Here is a 4,943-nt window from a genome sequence, read left to right as displayed (position 1 = left end):
CTATACAAAACACATTTTCTCATATTCCAGCATCTGTTCCAGTATTTAGTACATAGAGTAAATCACAGAGGTCACACCTGTCTGTCAGAAGACAAATGTGTTCTTGTTCTGTAACATGATGGGCTGCCTGAGCACATTTAGAGGTAGTAAGTAATTCTCATTCTCCAGGCCTCCAGCCTCCCTTTAATCTCCATATATCACCTTTTAATTCTATTCACATGTGCATGGATGCAGCTATGCAAAAACAGAGGTTATTTTTAATTAACCCCAAAGTGAAGACATGATCTTCTTGCCAAGCACCAGCCCTAGAACAAAGCCTTCTCCACCTTTCCTGCTTGCGTACTTAATTGCCCCTGTGCCAATGGTATTCCCCATGAAGTGTCTGCACACAGCTTAAAGAGCAAAGGTAGCAATGAGGGACCTGCATATTCTAATGCAAAGACCACATGGCTGATCACACCAAAATTACAGCTTGTTTAGCAGCCTGATTCAACCAGATGCTTAACCACACACATAAAAATAAATATACTGTATCCATTTGAAGTCAGTGGGACTGACTGAAATAAATACAGCAAAGCGTGTGTCTGACAAATTCTGTACTGAGCTTTCTACCATAAGGTCTTAAATAACTAAGCTCATGAGTTCCAGTCACATTTCTATTCTTACAAGCTCCTGTTATGACTGTGCTTGTGAGTCATGGACAAGATCCCCATTTTGTTTGGCTCTGTACAAGGTCAGGGTTAAAAAAAGAGCAAAGCCCTGACAGCATGAGACCAGACAACCAGAAGAGAGGAGGTGGGAGCAATGAGACCCAGGGTGGGCAGCATAGCTAACAATAGGCTCAGCCTGGCAGCAGTCTCATTGCCTTGAGACTGTCACAAGCACCCTGGCCAGGGAGAGCTTTCAGCAGCATCTGATGGAGGGTAATGAGACAGCTTCACCAAGGTGTGCAGCAAGCTCCTAGCAGGCAGCATGAGAGAAGACATGAAAGTGCTTGTTTGAAATGCTAACAAGTGAATGTTGAAGCTGGCATCAGTGACCTACCAGGGCTGAGAGATGACACCTTCTGTGAATTATAGATGATCTGTGGGGAAGGTGCAGCTTTGAAGGGCCTTCAAGGTGAAGTCAAGTGTTTCACATTTGATAAGATATAAAAAGAAAAGCCAACCAGCAGTGGGATGATGAGGGGATGGGAGGGAGCAAAGTGACAACCCAGTGGAATTAATTTTGCAGCATGATCAAGTGCAGGGAAAGGCAACATCCCTGCTCAGATCACTCCCTCCAATGACCATGGTCTTCCAGCTGATCCTCCCCAGTACAATACATGGGGCAGTTCCATTAACACCTGGCAAGTTTGATTATTTTTTCTCCAATTCAGGAGCATGTGTGTGATGGAGAATGTACCCAGCATGAGAACTACAATAAAAATTTTGTAAAAAGTTAAAAAAAAAAAAAATCTATTGATTAGGTTAGAGATTAATAAAATTATCATCAAATAATCAGAGCAAAGTAATAAATCATTTTCTTAATTTTAGATTTTGATTCATGTTCATAATTTCCCACGAATTCACAAGATAAAGGGGCATATTGCTCCATTAATATCTGCATTTCACCAAAGAATCAATATTACACGTAGGAAGAAATACTGACATTGTTAACATAGCAATCAGGTATAGATAAATGGAAAAATAAATTATACTAACAAATACAAGTATTTTGCTTAATTGTTAGGGATTTTTTTTCATCCCATAAAACATTTGCTTTCATATTCTTTCACCTTTTCATCTTTCATAATTACATAGGTAGTGTCATATTCTCCAGACATCGACCTTCTCAATAGATCACCAGAGACATAATCCATCACACCCTTTGGCATGTCTGATTCCCCACATAGGGCATACAGTCATCATTGTAACACATTCTGTATCAACACACTGAGGCATGTTTTGCTGTAATTTCCTCCTTTATCCTGTTGTCCACCTCTTGCTAATAACCTGGGGCACTGACTGTTTTAACGGCAATCCCAGATTTTTCTCCTTAGCAGTCAGCAGTGACCAGACATCAGCAGTAAGACAGGAAGTCTGGTGAGCAGCATTCTTCCACATCTTTCATTAATATCCAGGTATGGATTACAGATCTCCTCAGCATTGTTTCCTACTGGATTCTTTACAGAACATTACTTCCTTCCATCTCCTTGCATTCAGCTGTGCTTGCCACACACATATACACACACACACACGCAAAAACCCCGCATTATGTACATAATCAGTAGCATTTGGCTGGGATTCACCTCCCTTAATTTTAGCCATTTGAAAGGCATTGCATCTTAGCCAGTCATTCTGACTGTTGCTGTAGACAGTGAACGAAATGGCTATCGCCAGGCAGTGATTCATCCTAGCCTTTTCTCGCATCTGCTCACACTAAGCATCTGACTTTCAAATAGATGAAGGTACACACAGCACAGACCCCTCAAGGGGAGGATTCTTCCTCCTGTCAACAAGGATCCTTCTTCTTGTAGTGCAGTGTTGCTACACTACTGCCAGAGACCTGCATCCAACAGGGATTAATGCATTTGCCTCAGGTAAAAGAGAAATGGTGGAAAAAGACTCCCTGTCTCCCCATCAGATGGAAAGAGCTATTCTTTTTGAACTGATTTCTTTGAAATGAGAAGGTGGTGATTTATCCTTCTGTAGATGTCCTTAGGTGTACTATATTACAGACCTCCCTGAAAGCTCACTTCATCTGGGCTGTTGTGCGATAACCTCTGGGGCACCATATTTCTGGAAACAGTCCCCATCACTCAGGAGTTACTCAATCCACTGAAGCATTTCCAGTTCTAGGAAAATTTTCCTGGATAAGCAAAGAAGCCTCTAGCTAATTGAATACATGTGTGAAAAACCTCAGCATTATTTGCATGGCAAGTTCACTGAGACTTAAAGGTAGTCAAATATCTGTTAAAACAAAACAACATTGTAGTTCCCAAACTCATGGTTTTGCTTTCTTGTGAAGTTCATGCCTCTTTCACCTAGTCACCCATTCTTACTCCTGACCCATCAAAACCAAGAGAGAAGAAACACATGCACCATATTTAGAGAAGTAATAACTATTCATGCATAGCTCTGAAAGAGCACACAGTGTCCTGGTAAGACCCCACCGTTAGACGAAAACATCTTCATATTAATGAAGTGCTTAAAAATGTTTTCAAAATATCAAATCGTTTGAGAAGTTCTGAACAGGCAAACCTGAGGCAGAGTGAACACTTTTCCACCTTGGCTGCTAGAACAGCTGTGGATATAGCTGAAGTGTATCACAGCAAAGACTCTATCTCCTTTGCAATTTCCAAGTGCATGTTTAAGGTTCTTTTTGTTTTTCCTGTTTCCTATTATCTCCCTTGCTTTCCTGTTGACTTGATGTCTCCTGTGCTCTTAATTTTCACTTTCATCTCAGTGATTGCCATTTTTCATAGAAGTTATGGTTACACTCTAGAAAAATTTGCATTTCCACAAATATTCCAAGAATGTTTGTCCTGGGTTTAGCAGTAGCAGTCAATTTTTCTCCTTCTTGGTAGCTGGTGCAGCATTGTATTTTGACTTTCACTCCCAGCATTAATCTTTGATTTAGAAATTCAAGTGAAACTCAGAAAAATGAAAAGAAAATATCAAGATTTAAAAAGTACATTAAAAAGTGCAGATTTTTTTGTTGCAAATCCACCATTGACAGTGGAGGAAAGACAGATATTTGGGTTAAGAATGGATGAGAATGAATGGTCCAAATTCAATTTTATTGGCAATTTGACAAACTATGTTTCTATACCGAGACCCAAGATCAGATATTTTAGGATTCTAAGTCTGAGCTCTAAGAAATATTTGAAACATCTTTCTTGAAACCATAAGATGAGGTGTGTGCTCATTTACTGAGTTAACTAGGCCAGAATGAAAATGGAAAGTGTGCTAAAACCAGAATAAAGTGGAGGTTTTTCCAGTTCTTAAAAAGATGTTTTTTCAGTCTTTGAATCCAGTCTGATTAAGCAACACACAACATAGCTGCAACACAGTATTCCACAAGCAGGAATAAAGTATTTAAATTTTGGATAAAAATCCTTGGTTTGTGATTTTAACTGAAACAAATGAAACACAGCCATTTAATTATCTCCTAGAAGTTTTAAATTATACAAATATAAATAAAACCAACTGCATTTGTGCTGTCCTTATCTAAGAAGAGCAGATGTCATACTAGTTGTTCTGGCTTTGGTTTATGAGATTTCAGCCTGATTGTTTATACTGGAGGATTAAAGCAAACATCAAAGAACAACTTTTGTCCCAGAAAGATGACTGAGAAATAATAAATCATTAATAAGCCTATAAGGCGTAGAAAGTCTTTAACTCAAGTTATTGGAAATAACTTTTTGTGTTCCCAGGTCAGAGAAATCTGTAACTGGTCAGGTATGAATGATGACTGTGATCAGTCACTATTTGCAGGCCTTATTCCTGCAAATAACTGAACTTGCAACATCAAGAGAATGTGACTTAATGTCTACTCAGCCACATGCCTAAGAAAAAATCAAAAAGGACTTATAAAGGACTCTTCGTAAAAGCAAGATAACCTTTTTCCATAAAGATGCTATAACCCCTCCTGCAGAGACATCCCTCTTGAAGGGAGAAAAAAAATCAGCCAGCCATTAAAACTGAAGGAAACCCAACTAAAAGCAGCTCCAAAGAAGGAGCTTGTCTGCTGCACCACTCTGCAGAAGGAGCAACACAGTGGGAGTGCTGCATCCAGAGTGCAGAGCCATCCTCCAGCAGGGATCATTCTCAAATCAAGCCAAAGCAAAAAATTTGGAAACCAACAGTCAGCCTCTGGGTGAACCTCTTGGTACTTTGAGTCTTGAACTGGATCTTATACAGGGTTTTATAAAGCTTCATTTTTAGTTTTCATTTTTCATT

This window comes from Pezoporus flaviventris, unplaced genomic scaffold (assembly GCF_033815535.1).
Source record: "Pezoporus flaviventris isolate CSIRO_AGI_PZ_B2104156 unplaced genomic scaffold, CSIRO_AGI_Pfla_v1 ptg000007l, whole genome shotgun sequence".
NCBI lineage: Eukaryota > Metazoa > Chordata > Aves > Psittaciformes > Psittacidae > Pezoporus > Pezoporus flaviventris.
This window is presented reverse-complemented; position numbering follows the sequence as displayed.